General features: G+C 34.6%; 1 protein-coding gene and 1 long non-coding RNA gene across 2 annotated transcripts in view; both read left to right on the top strand.

Annotated features, from left to right (window-relative positions):
- Positions 1–25,188, top strand: part of LOC127648804 (gastrula zinc finger protein XlCGF8.2DB-like) — a 399,553-nt gene that overhangs the window by 204,796 nt on the left and 169,569 nt on the right. The gene's annotated exons all lie outside the window — the stretch shown is intronic.
- Positions 1,702–12,605, top strand: LOC127648829 (uncharacterized). Its single transcript, XR_007971240.1, has 3 exons — positions 1,702–1,845; positions 8,857–9,007; positions 12,518–12,605. It is a non-coding gene; the product is annotated as an uncharacterized LOC127648829 (long non-coding RNA).

Genomic DNA, 25,188 nt, shown 5'->3' with positions numbered 1-25,188 from the left:
GTATGATTTGATATAATTATGGAAACACAAGTAGTGTTCATTCAAAAAGGTCAATAAAAATCTAACAAATATTTTTCATTTCCTTTAAATAATATATATATATATATATATATATATATATATATATGCAATATACTCTATATATAATTTGTATCATGAAAGAATTGTTATGAAACCTCATCTTACAGTATTAAAATTAAACATATTACCTTGTAATATAATTATAATATAATCAAAACAAAAAATACAGTTAAACAAATGAGATACATAGATAGATAACTCAGTTCTTATGAAATAATTTTATTTGTGACCTTGTTATTTTTCAGCTTTACTCTCTACTGGTTCTTTTTCCTTTCATAAACTTGTCGCTCTTATCAACACCTCAGAGAAAAACGTTAGGGTGTCAAAGGGGCATTGACCCATCATGACCTTTGCTTGTACTTTCATGACCTCGTGTCTGTAAGCCAATTGTGAGTGTTTCTGACAGTCGGTCTGACTGTGCAGGCTGTTTTCTGTCAAGATGTGAGAGTTTATACTCAATCATTGACAAAATATATTGTTATTTATTGAGTTATGCTTCCAAAATGAGTGTATTGAATTCATTTTTAAATAATAATAATTATTATTATTGTTAACAATGACAATAACGACAACAAAATCATAAATAATAATAAAATAACAATAATAAATGATCATTACTATTATTATGTGCACTCCTACATATATTAATGATAATATTTCTGGATTTTTGAGATTAGCTTTGTTTGTTTAGTTTAATTTTTTTTAGTTTTTTGAGATCGGTTTGTTTGTTGTCATTAACTGTATAGATACATATTCATTTATGCTATGAAAATGAATGTATATAATTGATTTTTAAAGTAATAATATTCTTTTGTCATGGTTATGAACAATATAATAATAAAAATAAATATTTAAAATAAAATAATGTTATTATTATAAGCAATATAATAGCAACAATAATGATAATAATAATATTATTCAAATTATTATTATTATGTGCAACTCAACATATATTGATGATAATATTTCTAGGTTTTTGACATTTGCTTTGTTTATTTTAGCTTTTTAAGATTAGTTTGTTGTCATAAAATGTATATTTATTATTCATTCATGATACTAAAATGTAGAGTTGGGGTACTCGAGTTCGGATTTGAGTCCGAGTCATGAGTCCAATTTTAACGGACTCGGATGCATTTTTACTCTGACTTGACTCGGACTCGAGCCTTTTGGACTCTGGACTCTAGTCCAGCCGAGTCCATGGCATTTGAATGAGGCAATGAAATACAAACAAACAAACAAAAAAATTACGTAACATAGGGTGACAATACGTCCTCTTTTCCCCAGACAGGCCCTCTTTCTCACACCTAAAAAAAAGCATCCAGCTGGGATTTCAAAATTGCCTCTGAATGTCCGAGATTTGGCATTTTCTTCATATTAATGTGCTCTCTAGAGTTAGTACTATCATACATTCAATGTATTTGATACTGTGCATCAGTTTTCATGATTATTCTAGCTGAGAGCAGCAGCGAGCACTCATTCAAAGTACTTTCTCTCTCTGTCTCTCTCTCTCTCTCTCTCTGTGTGTGGGAAAGAGATCGCAATTCACCAGATGTGCTCTGCCACTCTCATCCAGAAATATCAATAACGCAAGTACAAATCACATATTTGTAGCACAACCTCTCTGTGTGGTACCTGTAAAGCTGGCATTTGCTTTTCAATGGCAAAAAAGTCTGAATATACAATGAAGAACACAAGTGAGGGGAGAAGTCTCTATTCACCTATTATCCAAACTAAATATAATGTGAAAAGAAACGTCAGCCCAAGGTGAGTTTGATCTTAACTTTAGGGAAGTCACAGCAGGAGGACTGAAAAGTGTGAAGTTTAGTACTGTAGTATATCAATATTTTTGTTAATATATCTGATCTTTTCTGCTTTTATTATATGTTCTTGTATTTAATAATATGGGCATTATTAAATGTTTTAATATTACCATTTATTAAATGTATTAAACATATTCAATGTATTTAATTAATTACATTAAATGTATTTCACCCATAATTGTAGATTAAACTAAATTGAATGGACAAATTGAAAATGAAGTACAAATAAAAACTAAATAAAAATGTGATTTCATAACTCTAATTGTAATGTCTAACGCAGCATTCACATTCTTTAGTCTATGTTTGAGTGGAGAGGAAAAATCTACAAATAATGTCAATGTCATCAGAACACAATAAGAAGTTTGTTGAAGGACAGTTTTGTCTTCATGCAGCTAAAGCATATGCTTTCATTCTGAAACCACTTTGAAATTTGTTCAGCAGGATACTAATCATTAGTTTTTTCATTTATATTGAGAAATACTTTTTCTTAGTTGTGAAGGTTAAAATATTGATGTTGAGTTAACCGTTACAATTTGAATTCAGATTCATGAACACATTCATTTGGACTCGTCCTGTTCTTGAGTCCGACTCAGACACTTATGGACTCAGACTCAACTCGGACTCGATTGTTTAAAGATTTGGACTTGACATCGACTAAAGTGGACTCGAACCCAACACAACAAAAATGTGTGTATAACATATTTTTTAAATATTAATATTAATATTAACAATGAAAATAATAACAATAACTATTTTAAATAATAATTGTATTATTACAAACAATATATTAATAATAATAATAACAATAACAAAAATAATATTATTATTATTATGTGCAACTCAACATATATTGATGATAATATTTATTTTTGAGATTAGTTTCTTTGTTTTTAATAATAATCTAATAATAATAACTGTATTAATATAAAAATATAATAATAACAATAAAAATATTAAGATTATAATTATTTTGTGCAACTCAACATACTGTATATTGATGATAATATTTCTGGGTTTTTGAGATTAGTTTGTTTGTTGTCATAAAGCGTATGGTTACATATTCATTCATGTGTATATAAAAAAAATTTTAAATAATAATATTATTATCATTATTATAAACAATCTAATAATAACAATACATTTTTAATAATGTTATTATTATAAACAATACAATAACAACAATAAACATATTATTATCATCATTAATATAAACAATATAACAATATTATTATTATTATCATTATTATGTGCAACTCAACATAAATCGATGATAATATTGCTGTCTTTTTGAGATTTGTTTGTTTGAGTTTTTTAAGATTAGTTTTGTTTGTTTGATGTATCAAAATAAATGAACAAATACTATCGAGATTTCTTGGATCATCCCAAACTTTTGGTCTGAGATACATAAAGAATCAATGCATGTATTATGTCCATAGGCCAATACACATGCAGGAATCCACGCACATCCCAAAGCTTATTGTTCATTCAGAAAGCTAAAAAAATAGAAAAAAAGGAAGAAATAGTGGCGATAACAGTATTTGGATACTTGTGTTTATTTGAATGTTTTTGAACAATGCAAACAATGAGTCTGCGTCAATATCAGGAAAGCAATAACTCATGTAGAATTGTAATAAAATTGTATGAATGGTGACTGTAAGCAACTGATTTGGCACAGGCTGACTACATAAACAGATAGAGAGGAGATAAAGAAATTATTTGGGCTACCTGGCAGAGGTGCAGGCCAGTGTGAGTGTGTGTTTGTGTTTTGTCGAGAATCTGTGAGAACTCAGCAGAGGATGCGTTCTCTCAAAACACTGCTGGCGCTGGACAGATGCCCAAGATTCAGACAAATCCCAATAATTGTCTGTTTAAATCAGAAACTCCTTTCTAATCTAGTCTGAGAATCACATTGTTACATCACACAGCCAAGAAAAGATGCCAATTGAGTCGGTCTGCTGTATATTTTCACTGCAGTTATGACTTGAGGTAAAGTTGCAACTTGTGTTAACGCTGTAGGTTAAAAGGAAAGAGAGTAAAGGAAATTGAAAAAAGTTCAACTTAACTTAAAGGGTCTTTATTTATGTATTCTTGAGGTCTGATAATTCGAAGGGTTTGCTGAGATTGCCTCTCAACGATCTGGATCTCCAGTACAATGAGCTGCTTTGTCACAACATCCCTGCATGAAACAAATGTCATGTCACTAAATGGGGTTAATTGGCACAATTGGAACCTGCTGTTTATTGAAACTGAAGAACACCTGATTTCTGAAGAATAACTTTTGAAATATAAAACACTTTGAAAAATCTATCAATATAAAAATAAAATCTATCTTTAAAATGTATATTGGCCTAAACTATTAAATGGCTTCTTATAACACAATTTAAACAGTAAAATAATTATGGAACAATTCACAACTTTATTTGTAGTTCATTTTTCAAACCGTTGTTTTGGCTATTTTGTAATTGTAATTAATACATTGTATAACAAATACAACATATAAAACATGTGACAATGTGATATTTATGAAAATTAATCTTTATACATAAAAGTATGTATAATGTGTGCTGAATGTATTTTATTGTATTCACTTGTTTACCCAACAACTTTTTTTTTACACAAATATGATGATTGGAATTTCAGTTTGCAAGACAGAATTCACAAAATTATTCAAAGTTCAGTTTTGAACCAGGTGTTTGAAACCAACTTACAAAAGCACTGCTAGAGAAAACAAACATTTGTGTGATTTAACTCTTGACTCTTGTGACAACTAGCCCCGGTCTCCAGAGATGTATAATAACAATTGATTTGTTTTATTATTATATAAAGTATGAATTTGTCCAGAGTATGCATTTTTTTTACCAAGAGGGTTGCAATTATATTGGAAAATATATATATATATATATATATATATATATATATATATATATATATATATATATATATATATATATATATATATATATATCTATATATATCAGAGTGTTTTAATCCTGAATTAAATATGAATAATAATAATAATACGTTTTTTACACCTTTGCTTTTTTGCCACTTATTTGTCTAAATATGAAAATACAGTATTACTTTACAGATGGGTTTTTGGTAATGTTAAGGCTGTTTTCTGGCTGACATCTGATGATTTTGGCATATCTGTGGTTTAATATGGCTGCTTTCTGGGGATGTAAGATTAGTTGTAGCCGAGCTCTGGAGCGGCAGCAGCAAATTGTTTGGCAGTTTTCTGTCTGGGGATTCTAGCACAATTGCTGTTCAATTAAAGCTGCAAGCTGTGGGGACAGGTTAAGTGTGGCTGAGTTTTGGCCTCTTTCTGGGATGGATGCGGCTTTACATTCGGTAAGTGGCTTTTGGGCCAATTTTGGACTGTAATTCCACGTGGTATGTGGGCCATACTCGCAGGCGGAATGCAGCCAGATCCGGGCAAAGATCAATTTGCTATCTGAGAAGTACTTTGAATCCTTACATATACTTTGTTAATGTACTTAAAATACGTTTTTGAATGTTTCTACTTAACGTATATAACATTTCTGACTGTCACTTTTACTTCACTTTATATTTTGAAGAGAAATCAACTGATTTAATCCGATACATTTCTGCAGACCCTTTTGTTACTTTTGTGACTGAATAATAATAAAAAAGCATATGGTAGTGATGTCCGATTTGCAAACGACTCATTCAAATGTTTTGATCTCTTCAGTTCATTTGAATCTATAACTAGTCTGAACGTTACATTGTGCAAATTAATTTGTTAATGTGAATACAAATCACAACCCAGATGGCACAGGTACATCTCCAAGATGTCTGTTTTAGATCTTTTAATCTGGAAAGCATCACAGTCTAATTAACATCTGCTAAACATCTTAAAAATATCAGATTTACAAACATTCTAAATCATAAACGCCTCAAAGACATCTACTAAATGTCTTACTGACATCCGAGACTACTGGTATTACTGTAACTATTGACATTGCAGATGAGCATATAACGTAAAATAAAACTACTCTTTCAGATGTAAACACACACTTCCAATAGAAGTCTGGGCGATGTACGTGTGGGAACCCTCCAAGAAGAGACCGTTCATGGAAGTTGACTATAAATGAATTCGATACAATTTTGGCCTATATATTATCAACACGTTGTAAAATACTGTTAAGGTTATGGGCGATAAGGTTTGTTCAAGTTTCCCGCCTTTCCTGGTTATTTTGTAATGGTTTGTGAACCTTAAACCGCACAAGCGTTCATAACAACAACATGCCGGTTGCGCAAGTACACATTACCCTCACTAGGGGGCAGTAGCGGGTGTGCAGGAAGAGCTGTATTAGGGATGAGTTGTTCTCCAGAGGGAGTCCATGTGAAGTGACTGCAGTGTTTACATGCACTCTGATCTCTGTTAATGACCCGTGACTCTCCTAAAATCACTGATCTCAGTTCAGTTCAGTGTTTCACTGCAAGTTGATGAGCTGCTAAAACAGTAGATATGCTGAAATATCAGGATTTCTGCTTTTCCAGCTGATACTTTTGATGATTTTTACTTTCAGATCTATTTTCAGTCAAATAAGTATCTCGATATGTACTGAACAATGTACTTCTCGCAAAATGATAAGACCAAACCATTGTTTTGGGTAATAAATATTGTAATTAACAAAATAGATATTTTTCGTGTATAACATTTAAAAATAACTTGTGACAAATTGCCCCAATGACATTTTCAACGATTATTATTTTTTTTTAATTGAAACTAGAATACAAAACCACAGCTTGAGAAAGTAAGCATTTATCTGACTGGATTTTCAATTAAAAAGTTAAAGTTACTAATATACAGACCTTGTCTACTCTCTCTCTCTCTCTCTCTCTCTCTCTCTCTCTATATATATATATATATATATACTATTTAATCTGGTGATAACAGAAGCACACAACACAGTCGTGATCTACATAATCAAAACCATCGTACATATATTGTCATCACCCCAGAAGAGACTTTCTCCAGCCAACTCTATGTGGCACATTTGAGTGAACAGGCTGTATATTTGTTCTAGATTCACGAATCAAATATAAGCATTCACACATGACCCTGGGGGCACGATGTGGAGGGTGAAGGGTCAGGGGGTGCAGGATGAGGTGAAACAAACCATCCGTCAGCAGATTGAGTCTGGACCGCCACCATCAGCATGACAGGAACACTGAAAGCAGCACTTATACCGGGAAAGGGGAATCTCAGGCAACCCAACACTGAGAATAATTTGAAGTGGGGTTTACTTAAAAAACATAGGAGACATTTTCTATGCACAAATTGCTTGTATATTTAAAATACCATATTTTCAAGTTAAGGCTATGTACAATTCTTGGTGGCTTTTATTAGAAGTAAATTACATTTTGTTCAAGTACATTTTACTGACTCTTTATTTGTATATTTTACTCAAGCATTGTAGCACTGAATTAAGCATGCAGACCTGGACACGATGCACAAAACACGATGACGGTAACAATCAACAGATTTATTATTTATTAATTTTTGATCACGAATGGGTAATTTTAAGTAGAATATAAACTTCAAACTTACAAACAACAAAAGCAACAATACAAATGGTGTAAATCAACTTGCAAACAGTGAAACCATGCAAGCTCATTAATTATTCAAGCCCGACAACACCAGTGAAATTTACTCAAATTATTAATTTAAGGATTGATACATGATAACACACTGCAAAGATGACAAACAATCATAAATAGTATTTACTTGTGAACTAGGGCATTTATATTTACATGTTTGAATAGAGCACAAATGTAAAATTTACTTGATATTTTCAAGTTTGCACTAAAACTTATTCAATGTAGAAACTAATCTTTTCTGCTATGTTTATTTCACCACAAAAAAAAGTTTTTTCTCTGAAATCATACTCTCTACACTTCATGATGAAACTAAGCAGTCAGTATGCGGTCCTGTTCATTTGAGTGTGTGTTTATAAAGTGTATCACTCATTCATTACACGCGACTTCACAAATAATTGGAGAAATGACTTCATTACTTGAAGATACAACTTTCAACATTTAAAGTCATTTGATGTTATAGATGTGTTTAACAACATGTTCTAATCATCGTCAATGAACTAAAGGCAATTATGGAATTCATTTCCTCAACTTTGGCTTTTAAATACTATAGTATATACTCAGAGTTTGTGTCTTTATTAAAGGAGAGCAAGAATGCAAACAACCAAAGGAAGAAATAAACAAATGTGTCCATCAAATCTTTAAAACCAGCATATTTTAAGTCTCGGGGTCAGTTTTTTAGCACTCGAACCGAAATATACACAGACAAACAAGCATGAATCATAGATAGAAAAGAATCATTAGCCAATTCTCAGCCCAGAATTCTAAACACGGTTAGCTAACCGTACTCAACCTGCTGGTTGAAGGGCTTTAGTATGTGGTGACTAACAATTGTCAATTTGCCAATGCCAAGGTAGCTTGTAGTGCTTGTTTCTAGCTTGCCAAGTTTGGCTGAAGCTAATAAAAGTGAATTAAAAATAGTGTATGTTTAGTGTATCTCCATGATATTTTGATGATGGTTTAACTAGTATTGTAGCATACATAAAAAAATTTACACACCATTTGTGTCAGTTAAGCAGATTACGAGCTCATTAAAACTTGAAATGTATCAATATATTCTCATATACTATTTTCATATAATTCTTATCAAATATTTTGTCAATAAATATCATTTTTAGCAAGTCTGGGAACTTTTACCTTTCTGCATGTTCATGACTGGTGGCATGCGTGAGCCCTCATGATGACAAACCTCTTGCCTTTTTCTCTTTTCTTTTCTTTTTGTGACATGAGCGGTGTCTTTTCTATCAGGAAGACTTGTAGACTTGAGTGAGATTTAAGATTACATTTATTTGCTGAATATAATACAGAAAAGTAATGTCTCTCTTTGGCGTAGGCCCCGTCTGACGGTCCGAAGAAGATATATCCTGCCAGAGATAGGAGGCAGGGGCGAAGAGTCTACCCCCGGGAAGGACGGGACTCAACTGGTGGTGGTGGGGTGGTGGAGGTTGCCGTGTTAGCACACTGAAACAGCAATGTGATAGATTGTGAGTAGATTTATAAAGCAATGACTTACATGTGATTGGCTGGGAATTACCCAGCTAATGATGTGATGATGTACAGCCTTCCCGCTAGAACTACACTGCGCTTACATTTCTGTGTATTAACAGAATAAAAACAGGAGCCCTAAAAATTTGAACATGCGATCATCCTCCATAGCACACTGGCTCCAATGTAAACCTTTCACACCGTAGGAATGGTACAGTTTTGCAATGAGAACTGATCAATTGACTATTGGCTACTGAATGCGTTTACATGAGTAAAATCAGCTTAGTCAAAAAATCACCCAACAAATTCAACATATTGTCAATATTTCCTCATTGTTCATTGTCACACACCCTTCAGCTGTCATAAAAATGCAAACAGGCGTACATATGCCCATATTAATTATTATTTTAAATGTATTTTACATACATAATATTATTTTCAAAACATTTATAACCCAAGAAATAAACTTAAAATTAAATTAAGAAGTCAGTAACTCTTATCTGATTAGAAGAATTTAAAATGTAATGAATTACACATCTTTTTGACTAGAAAGCAATTAAAGTAACTAATTAATTTGTAATCAGATTACACCCGACCCTAATCTGGGGTCTGTTTCCTGTGGAACGACGTAACTCACAGCATAACCACCATAGTACATTGCATCGTTGTAGAAATTAACAAGCTAGTCACAACTGTTTTCCAAAACTGTAGAAAATGTCGCACATCCATCGTTCGAACCAAGTTGGTTCAACAATATAGAGCTGTCATTAATGACGCTACTTGGGGGGTGGAGCAATAACTTTCGTGCATATTAAATTATAAATGCTCATTTACACGTGCACCAAAAAGCTGTTTATTTTGAGAAAGCTGATGAAGACAGGAAAGTGACGTACTGTGTAGATACATATGCTGCAATAGATGAGTTTCCCTCTACATGGGGTTCCCCTGACGCACATGCACACTCTTCAAACGCCACTTATGCGTTAACATAAATACATAAAAACTGGAATGGCCTTCAATTCCTTAAACAGCTGCATTGATACGTTACGTTTGAGAACAGTGTTTTTCTGCAGAACCCATTTTAAAAGCCATTTTCTTAAATGGATGTAAACGTGGTCAAAGTGTTGACAGAATGAAAGATATACACCGATCAGCCAAAACACTAAAACCTGCCTAATATTGTGTAGATCCCCCTCGTGCTGCAAAAACAGCGCCAACCCACATCTCAGAATAGCATTCTAAGATGCTATTCTTCTCATCACAATTGTACAGAATGGTTATCTGAGTTACTGTAGACTTTATCAGTTTGAACCATTCTGGCCATTCTCTGTTGACCTCTGTCATCAACAAGACATTTCCATACACAGAACTGCCGCTCACTGGATGATTTTTGTTTTTGGCATCATTCTGAGAGAATTCTAGAGACTGTTGTGTGTGAAAATCCCAGAAATACTCAAACCAGCCCGTCTGGCACCAACACTCATGCCACAGTCCAAATAACTGAGATCACATTTAATCCCCATTCTGATGGTTGTTGTAAACAATTACTGAAGCTCCTGACCCATATCTGCATGATTGTTTGCACTGCACTTCTGCCACATGATTGGTTGATTTGATAATCGCATGAATGATTGTTGGTGCTAGAGGGGCTGGTTTGAGTATTTCTGTAACTGCTGATCTCCTGGGATTTTTACACAAAACAATATTTGGCAGGTGGCTTTAATGTTGTGGCTGATCGGTGTATATGGATTAAACTAACAAGAAACTATGCTTCAAAACACAAGTAAAGATCTGTTGTTCCGACCACACAAATTTGCGATATTGTTTGAGAATTTTCGTTTGAACTACGGATTCGGGAAACACCAAACCATTGATATATGTTGCTAACGATGGAACTTGCACCCATAGTTGGCTTACGATGCTTTTGGGAAACGCACCCCGGGATAGCAAATATAACTAAAGATTGCTCAACACTGAAAAAGTATTTCGTTAAAATATCAAGTCAAATAAATATCTCAAAACACCTTGTAACCAACGAAGAATACATAACGGGCGGAACAAAATATTTCCTTTTAGGAATTTAGTACACCATTTTTTTGGGCCAAAAAAACACCTTGGGACCAAATGACAAACTCATGTGCAGATTTACATTCTCATGAGAAATGCATTAAATACTTCTTTGAACTATAATCAATATAAACAAAATACAATTGGCGCAATATTTGATATAAACACAGATTCATGGCGAACACTAGTGTGAGTGCATATAATGAAACATGCCCTCTGGAGTGAGTGAGCGATTGACAGTACTGGGTTTGTGTTGCGTGCGAGGGTCCGGGGCCGACCCAGACTCTGTGTGGTCTGACTGTGTGGTCTGCAGCTGACAGACTGGGAGAATGAGAGAGAGAGACAGAAAGAGGGAGACAGAGAAAGAGAGAGAGTGTTTACTTTAAGGAGGCCTGACTCTGACATCCTACAGCCGCTCCTGAGAGAGCAACCTCATACATCACACACACACACATTGAACTGTGTGTAAACAAATGTCTCCACAGAGGCACAGGGAAATACTTCATTCACTCAAACACACATTTAATCTGTGAAGATGCACTCTTGCCATCAATGCAATTACATGATTATTACTTTCTTTAAACATATAAACAAAGAACAGAATAGACAGAGCTCAAGATAACATTTGCGAACTCAACGGCGTGATTCAGCATTATTTAGTACTATAGTAATGTGTGTGCGTGTGCGTGTCTTGTTAGGTGGTTAGCGAGGGACTTTTGGATCAATGTGTAATTCTTATAATATGTTCTTAAATTCCTTTATGAGATAATCAGTTAAATGTTCATGTATGATTATAGTTCATACAGATAAAATGAAATGGGGCCACATAAACACAATTATATAAAAAAATCAACAACACACTTTTTATTTGTGTTATTTTAAGTGCACATCCACACTAATGCAATTTCGTTTGAAAACGCAAATTTTTCTCCAGGATTTGGCCTTCCGTCCACACTGAGATGGCGTTTTTGAGAGGGCGAAAACGGGTCCTAAAAAATCGAGAGTTCATGGCAAATTCGCCACTCGTTATTTTTTCATTGCAAATGTTTGTCAAGATTGCAGCTCTTCACCGTAGTGGTGAACCTGGAGCAAACCTTTGGCATCAATGGACAATTGTCATTTACATGTGAAAATAATCAGTGACAAATTTGTGGCAAGTTTGCAGTAAAATTGGCCATGGAATCTTGATTTTTGTTGGGAGAGCTTTTCGAAAACACTCTTTTAAGTGGATACAATTTTAAATGCCGTCTTCACGTTGTAGTGTGGATTGAGAAAATGGAGCTATATTAGAAAACGTTGATGTATTTGTTTAACCATTTAACCCCAAACATTTAAGATGGCGGCCCATGTTGTAGCAGCATTGTTGTGCCTGATATTCACTTTGAAAATATTCTTGAAGATAAATGTTACTTTGTACAACCTTCACAACATTTCCTTCAAAGGTGACGGGAAGTTTACTCTGAATTGCTGTCCAGCTATGGAACACGAGGACCATTGCGTTTCAGACCACACATGGAAAATCAACCCCCCAATGCGCAGGAAGGGGATTTAAGAGTTTGTGTGTGTTTCAGTGTGGACGAGCAACTTTTGGGAAACACTTGAAAATGGCATTGTGATCTATGTCCATTAAAGTGGATGTAAACTTAGTGTATCATTGGACTGTTCAACATAGTCTCATGACGAATTGTAATAAGTCGTATGAATGACTTGGTTTGTACAACTTTTATTACCATAGAGACCAACCAATCAACAAACAGATTTATTAATTGATACAATGCAGGCATCACATTTTAGATGTGATGTCCAATATTATATTTTAAGGAAAAGTCTGTAAACAAATTTGGTTAGTCGTTCAACATTTATTTATGCAATTCAAATGACTGATGGATGTCATTAACCTGTAATACGATTCCCTCATCTCGTTTTCTTTATTCTGATGTACACAAAAGTGTTTCCCTAAAAATATCAGGGTTATCTTTAGGGTTTGGATACAGTGCTAGACTTTATGTTTCAGTTTGGAATCGAGTTTAAACTTCGGATAAACCGTAATAACACTCTTTGTTGGTTTTCGAATAGTTTGTTTTTGTATGAGCCAACTCGATTGATTTCTTCTGATTTAGTCGTCTTGTAAGATTTTGATAACTTGTCTTGGGACTGGGTTGAATTTTGTCAGTATATTTGACTTAAGTTTTTAAACTGTAGACCTAATGTCTTATTTAGCACATTACACGTGTGTTTTACAACAGTTCCTGGCATAAGGCTTCAAAGACTAATTGTGGAAAATAATAATCATTTAAGTAGGTTTTTGATATGTATTTTAATGGTAGACATATAAATGCATCTCATGTGAAAAACAAAAAGCAAAAAGCTTTACAACTGTTCTCAGTCTACACTACTTTATAGATATTTCGACAGCTAGAGTGGAGGAAAAGTAGCGTGGCTCTGCACATTCACATAAATTGTGCACATTTTGAATACACGCTTTAAACACTGTTTTAATTTCTATCTTCCATTGTATAAACTGTACTTGGTAATGTGTATATGGAAGACTGCTGGGGAGTGTAACACGGGGTGAGTTGAAACACCATTAGTTGGAAGACACTGTAGAGGTTTTACGGGACAAAACCAGATGTGAGGTAAGAGAGTATAATTTTACATTTGTCTTTTAATTTGATCTGAAATCTTGTCAATTGACAGAAGGGTATCTGTTTCAGCAGATCCTCTTGTTTTTATTTGTATATTTCCATAAGTTTTTCTCCAACAAAACAAGACGGCATTGTGTTAGTATTTTTCAATGTACTTCTAATGGACCCACAAAGACAAAGTGGGGATGGCATAATTCTTTTAAAGAGTAAATTAATTTGATTGCCACAATAAATTCATGCACAAAATGTCAAACGTCCAGGTTGTTGCAAAAACACTCTTTGTACTAGCGTCCATTTTTAAACTAATTTGTAACACTCTCAGTTCTCCTCTATTGTAATGTGCATATCTAAATGTAAATACTGTATATTGCAATGAGCATACCGTAATATGTACTGCGTAATATGTACTTTTGTTATATGTTTAGCAGTAGTCAGTTTAAATAAGCAACATTTTGGTATGTCACATGTACTGGCATATAAAATTGATTTATATAAACAAATAAAAAGCTTATTTTTTTCTATCTTTGTTCACCTGCAAATTGTTAATATTACAAATAATGTGCTAGCAATGCTTTTTGAAATGCCAAATGATATAATAACACAATTTTATTGAGTTGTTACAAGGTTTAGGTGAGTTACAAATGCAAAAATAGTGTAAATAGCACTTGATGTTTCCCATTGCCATTTCTTATTTAAGATACATGCTTTATGTACAAATACATTTCTACACTGATACTAATATCGATATACACTGGTCTAATGAAAGTGTTGCTGTTGTTTTAGTTTAATAAAATATTGTAGATGCTGTACTGATTTTGGTTTTAATCTTCATTCCATTAAAAAATGAAACAAATCGTTTTTTCTTTGTGGAGCTTTGAGGAAATTAGACAGTAGCTTGCAGTGTACAGAAACATACAAACATGGACTAAAGAAGAAACAGTCAGTACATTTACAATTTGAAAATCTTTTTATATCATAATTTTGACATCAAAGCTAATTCAGTTGTCATAATACATGCTCTAATTTGGTTGGCAAATTGCATTGCAAAATGTATGTATTATTTTTTTTTTTTAAATAAATGTTTCCAATTTTATTTATTGATTTAAAGTACAAAAAATAAAGGCTGTGCCGATTTTCAAAAGCAGTCTAAATGCTCTGTAAATCATATTTCATAATCCATGCTTGTTGGTGTTGACAATGTTTAATCTGTTTATGAATTGTTTTTTTAAGAGGATATAACTGATGAATATCCATTTTTATCTCTTTTACAAAACATTTGCCTTTTAGGAATGATAATAAAAAGGTACTATGATATTGTATGCTTGAAAATATTCTGGCGTTTGAATTTTGACCACACAAAGCTGTGTTCTGCTTTGTTCTTATATTCTGATCATACAATGCAAATAATGTTTTCAGGAAATTGAACTCTACAATCTTTTGTCGAACAGAGCAAAGTGGCAGCCTTAGCTCCCAGCAACGGAGGCCGACTCACATGGTTCCCTCACGTCTCGGCCAGCTCTCTGGGGAAAGGCCCAGTAATGCTGCACTGCTGAGAACGCGGTGTGCAAATGTTAATATAATCCACCGTTCTTCGGCAAAGTCAATAAACAGGGCCACCCAAATATCTAATTAGTGTGGGTGTGGAGGACAGGAAATGGATTTGCTAGAACAACCCCATCACCATCATCACCACCCCAAAGGCAAAGGCCTTCCTCTGACAGGAATGAGAGAACATGTGATGGTAACGGCAGCAAACAAGCATCCATATTCTCTGAATTCTGTTTGCAAGAATCCCAACATAGAAGCTACATGTTTTGTTGACCAAGTTAATAGTAAAAATATCAGGTTTGCCAAGAATTAATCGAACTAACGTCAAGCATTGCTTATGCTCCAGTGTTTTGGAAGCTACTTTGAAACTGTCACTTGCCAAGCTACAAGCCACTCATACTTTAAAGTAGGCGAGCCTCTGATATACTCACTGTGAAGTTCTTTATTCTTTGTTCAGTGCTAGAAAGAGGGTTGAAACAGCTGAGCAAATGTAGACTGTATGTGAACATTCAAAAATTCCTGTCAACAGACTACATGGAAAACATCAACTAACAAGACAATAAATGTGTAATCAAACACTACATGTCTCATTGTACAGTATGAGTATAATATACATAAGAAGCCATTTTAACCACTCGATGATGATTTAAAGTTATATACAGGAGATAATGTGTCATTTGTCATTTACATGCTGCTAATGCTAATGCTAACGCTAACACAAATAAGTGGTCATGAGCACCGGTGCCCTCTGTCATTGTATTTTATGATGAATTGTATAAAAGGAATATTTATATTTGTTTTTCAAAGATAGAAATCGATATTATGGCAAAAAATGGGTGATTAAAAGGGTGGCAAGCCTTACAAAAAAATCTAGAGTCCTGACAAAATGGCTGTAAGCTTGCAGCACATTTTCCACTCATTGTTTTCACATGCAAATGAGCTTGCGATTCGCTGCAAATGTTTGCCAGAATTTTGCAGTTCTTAGTGGCAGACCCGCAACAAACCTTTGGCGACGATGAAGAGTTAGCACTCATTTGCATATGGAAATAATGAGTGGCAAGTTTGCCAGAACTCTTGATTTTTGTAAGGGGTCTCTGCACTCCTGTGTGCTCATGTTGACTGATCTGGACTGAGTAAAGAAATGAACCGGAAAAATATGTCTGCCTAAAAGTAGGCGGAGCTCCAGGTCACACCCATTGATGACATTGACCAATGACAGTGGACAGTATGAAGGTGTTATACAGCAGGTACAAAATGTTCCTGATGGTTTACCCTGACAAGCTCTTCGAACCACTGCATCAAACAAAACTAAAAACCCAACTATAATATATCACCATTATGAACTATGAACTATGGAATAAACCAATTCACCAAAATGTATCGAATATTGTATACAAACAATGCTAACTGAAATGGACTGAATGCCAATGAAAATGTAGCATATTGTCATGCTATACCGCTACTAATAAGAAGAGTTACTGTATTTTAAAAACAACAGCCACTTGTACTGTCACTCAACTGAAAGCGTTGCATTAATTTAGCTATTCCCTTCTACTGTAAAGCAGAGAGTGAAGACTTTAGGCTCACAATGTGTTGGACTAACTTGTGTCACACCTGTGACCTCAGAATGTAAATCAAATAACACTAGGTTTTAACTTGCATTTTTCTGTGATGCTTACACAGGTTTGCGATATTACACTGTAGAGCTCCATTGTTTTTTTGTACAAAAATGAGAGAAGGGAGATAAAAAGCTAAAATAAGTAAGTGGAAAGAACGATGGCTTTCTATCTCTTGTGTTATGATTGAAGGGATGATGTGTATGGAATAACTGTAGATGGCTTACAGCAGCTTAATGGATTCTTAATGTTGAGCTCTTCAAACAGATGAGAGAAAACTACTGATTCTCAGCTGAAACAGCAATCTACTGACCATGCTTATAAATACTTAGCATTTCTACGTATGCACTTATAATACGATTTCAGTTTGCAGCTTTTTTAACTCCCTTGACAAGGTTTGCCCATTCTTTTTAAATGAAGCATTTGCATCGCATTTCCCCTTGTTCTGGGAACGGCGTATCGTAGATAGTACAGCCACACATTGGACCACCAAGGCACAGCGTGTATGTTTATCTTAAATAATTGCGAGTTCAAGACAAGGGGCACTTTGATAAGCAAGGCAAGGCGGTTACCTGGGAACTGGGGAACTTCTGTGGTGTGAAGTGGTTGGTCCAATAAGTTGATGAAAGTTATAGGGGACTTGATTGGTGCTTACCTCAAAAGACTAGTCGATTCATGACTGCTGTAAGTGACTGAACATCAAGGGGCTAGTTAGTTAGCATAAACACTACACTTAGCATAATGACCTCAGGGACCCGCACGGCTATTTGGGTGAAGATGTTATGTGGTGACGTTCAATAAACAACACAACTAATGACCTCATGGTTTTATGGGAGCCGGGAGCGAGATTTTAGGTCTCTAGTTGCGAGTAAAAGCTCATGTGAACGTGGCCTTGATAGTCTGACGGCAGCAAGCGGTGCTCCACCTGAATAAATATTTACACAGTGTTGAGGTCCTTGTAGTCTTACCTCTTACCTGTCTGGTCTCTACAGATTCAGACTGGAACGGATTGTTTTAGGATTCATGTCGGCTATGATAGTGTCGTACAACATTTACCTGTTGCTTTTGATCACAAAGTCAAAGTGGTAAATTCCTGGGGATCTAACATGGTAATCTCCAAGAAATTCTCAGATTACAGCTGGTTCATCTTATATTTAAACATGTTTAAAGCTAACACCTTCAAAATGAAAGTCCAAGGGCTTTTCTACATTCCAATGCGTTTTTTTAATTGCCTACTCATATCTCATAACTTTTCTCTACATTCCTGTAAACTTCTATAGTTTCTTCAAGCTAACCCTGCCAGATATTTTTTTTTCCTCTGATTTAGGCAGTACTGAGTAAATTACTTCTGAAATGTAGCCCAGTAGTCTAATTTGATTAGTTTTTAATTACTTCTGGATTACCCAGTGAACATTTTCTTGAAAATCTACGCATTCAATTTAAATGTGGAGGAGTGGTGGTGGCGTAGTGGGCTAAAGCAATAACTGTTAATCAGAAGCTTGCTGGTTTGATCCCCACAGCCACCACCATTGTGTCCTTGAGTAAGGCACTTAACTCCAGGTTGCTCCGGGGGGATTGTCCCTGTAATAAGTGCACTGTAAGTCACTTTGGATAAAAGTGTCTGCCAAATGCATAAATGTAAATGTATTAACTCCAGTCTAAACCCTAACCTTAACCTACCCATACCTCATCCTCAGCAGCAGTAGTTATTGCTGTTGACTGATTGTATGACGTAATTCAACATTAACAGTAATCTGATTACAAACATTTTAAAATGTAATGTATTTAAATTACAAGGACTTGATATTTGTAATGTGATTACATACTAGTTGTCAGTTACTGTATATTTGGGGATAATTGGTCATTATAAACCACTGACTGAAATCTAAATCCCTAGTAATTCCTGGACAAATTTGAAGCGTTGTGTTTTTATCTTGAAAAATCTGTAAGCTTTATTGATCCTGCTCTTCTTTTAAGGCTGATTTTCCTGTCTTGAGAGGATGGGATTAGTGTAGATATGAGATGATAAGTCTTTTGTGGTTTAGTGTTAATGCATGGCTTAATCTATGAATAAAATATGAGAGATTCACAAACAGATAGAGAGCACAGGTGAATATTACTGGAATTCTGTGGCACTTACAGGCTTTCCTAAACCCAATGTTCGAATTGAGTCAGAGCTCTTGGGGGGTCCTCTTCCCTTAAACACCCCGGCCTCCTTCCCCTGCCCGCACCCCCATTTCACAAACTATGTGACATTCAAATGAAGCTATATTTCAGATTTTAAAATGACAACCGTCATTTTGCTAATCATAGTCAACTCTTTATTCACACATTGATAGTATTTTTATCACACTATTATCTAATTTCTCTGGGTATTCTCGAATAAAACCGACAGGGCCCCACATGTTTACCTTACCACAAACATCACAAACATTGTTTACCCGATTCAGATGAGCTTTTGTGCTGAAGATTTCCCAATGCTTGAAATGGTTTCACTGTTGCCTCGTGGTCTTTCCGAGCTCAATACTCTGCTGTAATGGCTATGTTGTCTCTGCTCCGTACTACATTCATTAAATACACACCATCTCTGACCATGTCACTGCATTGGCACTCAGCATCACTAATGCCGTTAATAACATTAATGTGAGGAAAGACGACGGTACCGCAGTTACAGAGAAAAGGTAGCCACGAAAACACGGGACTGTTTACCCCGTTTGAACTGTATAATTACTTCAGATGCACACACAATTCCCCAAAAATCCCTACCAAAAATGGACTATTGCAATGAATGTGCAACCTTATACTTTGGGAAATGTTTAATGTTACTTGAATTGGTGCTATTTTAGTGCTTTTCTATCTTTATACTGTGGAAGGCTTTGTTTGGAAAATGTTAATAAAGCTTTATATTGTTACAGATATTGTTTTGTTTTCTTTCCTAAGATGGAAATAATGCATTTTGACAGGAAAAGAAGTGTACATATATACATTATATATATATATATATATATATATATAGTGTCAAATTTCAGCGTTTTGCAAATGTTCGATTTTCGAAATCTACCTAAAAATATGTGATTAATCACAATTACAAATTTGAATAGACTGAGAGCACTAATCTGTAGTATTCTTGTTTATATTCATATTTATTTATATATAATTCTTTTAATATTTCTTTACAGCTCAAATAACCAATTGTTGTCATGGCAACGAAGTTGTCAAATTGGATATAACTTTACACAGAAATGGTTAGCTCATTTTTGTTAGTTATTTTGTCACACTGACACGCATATGGTTTAAGTCTTGTGTTTATACTTTTGTGTGTTTTAATGTTTACAGATTGGCACAATTCACTTCTGTTCTAAGTGCATCACTATTTCCTACATTTTTTCTTTTTGTAAAGAAAAGGAAGGACAAGTCGAAATACATTTTTTGGTAATAAAAATTGTGCCAAAATGCTGTTGATTCAAACACTGAATACACTGGGACTAGTAAAAGTAAACTGACTTAACGTACTCACTGTAATGAGGATTGGGAGGTAAAATGTGCTTAAGTGTCAATGCAATCTTACCAGTACTAAATGTAGGCTTAATTTTCTTCATGCTAATAAGTAAATACATATATATATATATATATATAGAGAGAGAGAGAGAGAGAGAGAGAGAGAGAGAGAAAACTACTGGTTAAGATAATACAATTAATATATACATATATTTTTGCATTTATATGGGGTTAAATATGACCATGACATTTTCTTGATGGGATTATGTCAGGTATTGATCTCCAAATACAAATATAGTAAAAGATATTACCTTAACCAGTAGTTTTGAGTCACATCTTTTTTTACTACTGTAAAATGTAGACATGTGAGCGAAGTAATCTTATACAAGAGGTGTTATGAGACCAAATAATGCCTTGAAACTGGAGCTGGCAAATGACTTGAGGCAACTATGTGTTTACAAGCCACTTCCTTATTAGGTTCATTTTAGCTTGAGAAAGTTTGCTGTTGAAAATCTAGAATCCAGTGGGGCTCTTTGTAGCTAACATATATATTGGCTTTCATAACTATTGCTCCATACTCATAAAATTGACACATTGAAGAACTATAAAGATGTTGTTTTTCTTTTACATAACATAAATGCTCTGTTGAAATGTAATGAATTGGGATGAGAGTTACTCAAGTGAGGGGTATAAGGCCCCCTCACCACATGCTTTTTTATTATTATTTTGTTATTAATTATATTCACACATATGTTTCCCCATGAATTTTTAATTAACCAAAAATACACTTGATACACTTTGTGATTAGAAAAAAGCTATTAGCCCCATTGGACCCTACACACTATGTACATGCTTTCTAATGTAGAGATTGTGTAACAGAGGGAGAAATTAATCTTGCAGGGAAAAAAACTTTTCGAAATTACAAGCGAGCAACAGTGTTGAGAATAGCTATAAACAGAGAGCCTCCCCTCCTCCAACACTAAACATCAGACATCCAGATGAGGGTCAGTACTGAAAACTGAAGTCACATTTGCCCTCACGATTTTCACCTACGAACTGAATAAGGGCTTTTACTGGGTAAAAAAACGGCACAGAATGTAATACTGTCATATTAACCCCGAATAGCTCCTCGGAGGACAGTTATTGTAAAATGTTAAAATCGAAAAAGACACAACACCGAGCTTGCGCTAATATTGTCCTTCCATTAAGCGAGGCTTACGGGGGCTCTAGCATGGTTTATGGCGGAGGGCGGCACTATCTCCACTAGGAAGGCCTGTTTTCACTGAAACATGGAGATTTGAACAACCTCGGTTAGAACAATAAGTCCACCAACTCGTGTGGCACTAGATTAGACGCGGCCCTACTACAGCGCTTTCTCCTGACCCAAACGCTGGTGGGAACGGGCATGAGCACATGGTTATCATTACATTAATGTCCAGAGTGTTTGCTTACATTCGCTGGCTGTGCGATAATCTCACAGATTAGGAACAAGGCAGATCTTTATTTCATATGACTGATGGCTGCTTCTATTTTCAAGGGCTAAAACTGAATCGAGATATTTGACATCAGTAGATGAGTGTGGATTTATGCATATTAATGCTATATTCAGTTTCTGAGCTATGTTAGCACAAATGTAGGTATATTATAATCTTATGCACATTATAGAATATTAATATAAATTATATCAATAATTATTATTACAAATGTTAACCTAAAAACGTGCTTCGTATGGTAACATCTAAATTAACTGGTGTGATTCAAGGCAAAAATGATCATTTATTATTACTAAATAAACCTTAATACATTATGTTAAACCAACAAAACTAATTTGAAGGGTTAGATCAAGTACAAAACTTTATGTTACAGTAATATTCAAAACACTAGTTTTGTATAGTTCAATTAACATCATGGCAAATGAATAGTGATTTGAATAGGTAATATCAAATGTTTTACACATATTTTATGCTATAAATAAATAATGCAATTAAAGAAAATAATTTTCAATTGTAAAATTGCTTTTTTGCAATTGTATGTAGGCTATAGGTGTGATATTATATTGTATAGGACATATACTGTACAGTTGTGTCCATTGAAACCTGGAAGTAAACAGAATTTTATAGTTGGACCATTTTAAAACAAAAAGCTAAAAAAGGGACATGCATAATTCTGACATTCATGTACATTTTCATTTCAACATTTTCACTCAAATTGTTATGCTGATAATTTAATTTGTAACTAAAAAATTTGTATTAAATAGAAAATAGAAATCTGTTTCATAGATTTCTTATACTTTGGGGCTCCACTGTATTTATAATTTTAATTTACACATATGAATATCACTATATTAAGAAATCTAATTTTATTTTGTTCTGTATTTATAGTGAATGCCAGCAGAGGGCGCACTTAAACACACACTGGCTTGAGGTAACTTGTACAGTTGAAGTCAGAAGTTTACATACACCTTAGCCAAATACATTTAATAGAAAGAATTCCCTGTCTCAAATCAGTTAGGATCACTATTTTATTTTAAATTATATTAAGTGATCCTAACTGTGAAACTGTGAAATGTCAGAATAATAGTAGAGATAATGATTTATTTCAGCTTTTATTTCTTTCATCACATTCCCAGTGGGTCAGAAGTTTACATACACTTTGTTAGTATTTGGTAGCATTGCCTTTAAATTGTTTAACTTGGGTCAAATGTTTTGAGTAGCCTTCCACAAGCTTCTCACAATAAGTTGCTGGAATTTTGGCCCATTCCTCTGGACAGAACTGGTACAACTGAGTCAGGTTTGTAGGCCTCCTTGCTCGCACATGCTTTTTCAGTTCTGCCTACAAAGTTTCTATCAGATTGAGGTCAGGGGTTTATGATGACCACTCCAATAAATTGACTTTGTTGTCCTTAAGCCATTTTACCACATCTTTGGAGGTATGCTTGGGGTAATTTGTTCATTTGGAAGACCCATTTGTGACGAGCTATATAAATTCATGGCTGATGTCTTGAGATTTTGCTTCAATATATCCACATAATTTTCCTTCCTCATGATCCCATCTATTTTGTGAAGTGCACCAGTCCCTCCTGCAGCAAAGCACCCCACAACATGATCCTGCCACCCCCATGCTTCACGTTTGGGATGGTGTTCTTCGGCTTGCAAGTCTCGCTGTTTTTCCTCCATGGTCATTATGGCCAAAAAGTTCAATTTTTTTTCATCAGACCAGAGGAAGTCCCCCCCACCCAAAAAAAAAGATCTTTGTCCCCATGTGCACTGTAGTCTGGCTTTTTTTTTTTTGGCAGTTTTGGAGCAGTGGCTTCTTCCTTGCTGAGCAGCCTTTCAAGATTTATCGATACAGGACTTGTTTTACTGTGGATATAGATACTTGTCTACCTGTTTCCTCCAGCATCTTCAAAAGGTCCTTTACTGTTGTTCTGGTATTGATTTGCACTTTTCAACTGAGCGATATGATGTCTGTGTAGTCCCATAGTGTTTATACTTGTGTACTATTGTTTGTACAGATGAATGTGGTACCTTCAGGCATTTGGAAATTGCTCCCAAGAATGAATCAGAATTGTGGAAGTCCACAGTTTTTTCTGAGGTCTTGGCTGATTTCTTTTGATTTTCCCATGATGTCAAGCAAAGAGGCACCGAGATTGAAGGTAGGCCTTAAAATACATCCACAGGTACACCTCCAGTTCAATACACCTCCTATCAGCAGCTGATTGGCTAATTGTCTGAAGTCTTGACATCATTTTCTGGAATTTGCCAAGCTGCTTAAAGGCACAGTTAACTTAGTGCATGTAAACTTCTGACCCGCTGGATATAGTCAATTAAAAGTGAAACAACCTGTAAACAATTGTTGGAAACATTTATCATGTCATGCACAATGTTGATGTCCTAAATGACTTGCCAAAACTATAGTTTGCTAATATGAAGTCTGTGGAGTTGTTAAAAAATGAGTCTTAATGACTTCAACCTAAGTGTAGGTAAACTTCTGACTTCAACTGTACCTATCGGTGCAGATAACTGACTGGCAGAAACAAATCTACATGAATCAAAGCTCCTATAGCATACAATATAGGTGAGGCCAGGGCTGTATGTCACACATTTTACTCCAGTGATCATTTATTTATCAAGGTATAGGTTTTTTTCTGAAAGTCTGTACATACCTCACATTTTTGGCTACACAAATCTATTAAAAATGCTTCACTGTCATTGTCCAGGAAGAAAAAAAAAAGATAGAGTACAGATGATTGAAAACATGTTGGCCTTTTGTGACATTGTAATTAATAAATTGTACAAATAATTTAAAACACGTGACAGCTTGCCCCAATACAAAATGTCACCTGACATTTATGAAAAATAACCTCAAGAGAGTTTAAAACTTGGTATCTGAAAACAACATCAAATCCCACTGCTAGAGAAAACACTTGTTAATTATCATGTTTCCTCTTCCTGAATACTGGACTCTTCTGACCAGGAGAAGGTGGTTTTAGGACAACCGTAGGGTCATACACTGTCTCAGGTCCTCAGGTGAACTTGAGTTACTACATCCCATCTCAAATTCCTCGCATTCACACAGAGAGAATTTTGAATTCAGATTATCCCAGTTTGTCATAATAGACTTGAAATACAGTATGAATCTTGACGCTTATCAGAATAATTGTCTGCAGTATTTATATTTCCCTGCCTATAAATTGCTATTACTGTTTTGGCATAAAGAAGCATGCCATATTTATTAGTCTGTGGGCAGAATCAGACCACCCTGTTACAGCAGTTTCTACTAAATGCAACATGCAGAAAGACTTCC

The sequence above is a fragment of the Xyrauchen texanus genome, chromosome 9 (genome assembly GCF_025860055.1).
Source record: "Xyrauchen texanus isolate HMW12.3.18 chromosome 9, RBS_HiC_50CHRs, whole genome shotgun sequence".
Taxonomy (NCBI): Eukaryota; Metazoa; Chordata; class Actinopteri; order Cypriniformes; family Catostomidae; genus Xyrauchen; species Xyrauchen texanus.
Note: the sequence above shows the minus strand (reverse complement) of the source record. Positions and strands in the feature narration are given on the sequence as shown.